Source organism: Clupea harengus, chromosome 1 (assembly GCF_900700415.2).
Source record: "Clupea harengus chromosome 1, Ch_v2.0.2, whole genome shotgun sequence".
In the NCBI taxonomy this organism is placed as follows: domain Eukaryota; kingdom Metazoa; phylum Chordata; class Actinopteri; order Clupeiformes; family Clupeidae; genus Clupea; species Clupea harengus.
This window is the reverse complement of record NC_045152.1, coordinates 27,511,280-27,512,175: the sequence shown is the minus strand read 5'-3', so window position 1 is coordinate 27,512,175 and position 896 is coordinate 27,511,280.

The window sequence follows — 896 nt, the reverse complement described above, 5'->3', positions numbered from 1 at the left end:
CGTGTGGAACTTCACCTCGGTATAGATACGAAGTTCCGATGTGATGCGTTTATTGTGGAAAAAGTCACCAAGCATGCATATCAAAGCATATTGCTGGCGTTACAAACAATGTATGAAAGCATATGATACATATTCAAATAAAATCAATTTATAAAGAGCACTTTAGGCTATTTGTACATTCCAATTCGAATTTACTACACGCATAAGCACATTTTGCCTCAGAATTAAAATGTGTTTAAATGTTGTTTGACAAATGTTCCATCCTGCCTACAAATGAATCCCCATTGATCATTCAGGTTTCATTGCATAACAATGTTAGTTTTATCCAAACCAATTCATAGAGGTCCAATGACTAATAAGTATAAATGTGAGTGCTTTGTGAAGCATTACTCAAAACTCAAATGATAATGTCATGATGCATCCCAAACAGTGCCTAATACATTGTCAAAGTCAAAAGTCAAAGTAGCTTTATTGTCAATTTCTTCACATGTTAAGACATACAAAGGAATCGATAGGACGTTTCCCACTCTCCCACGGTGAAACATATAAAAGTGCACAGGCACAACAGATAAGACAAGACATTTCCTAATACTAAGTAAACATAAAGATTCACGTACAGTTGTTATAAATACTATATATATAAATACTATAAATACTATATATATATAAATAATATAAATACGTAATACAATTTTAAACAAGTGAATACAAGTGATTAAGTTATTTTTTAGGGGGGCGGGGGGATTTTCAGCTTCCTGTCAGACTGGAGGATATGGCTGGGGGGAGTGAGGGGAGAGAATTTAGCTTCCTGACAGCTTGGTGTATGAAGCCATTTCTGAGTCTGGTGGTGCGGCAACGGAGGCTCCTATACCTTCTTCCAGAGGGTAGGAGGCTGA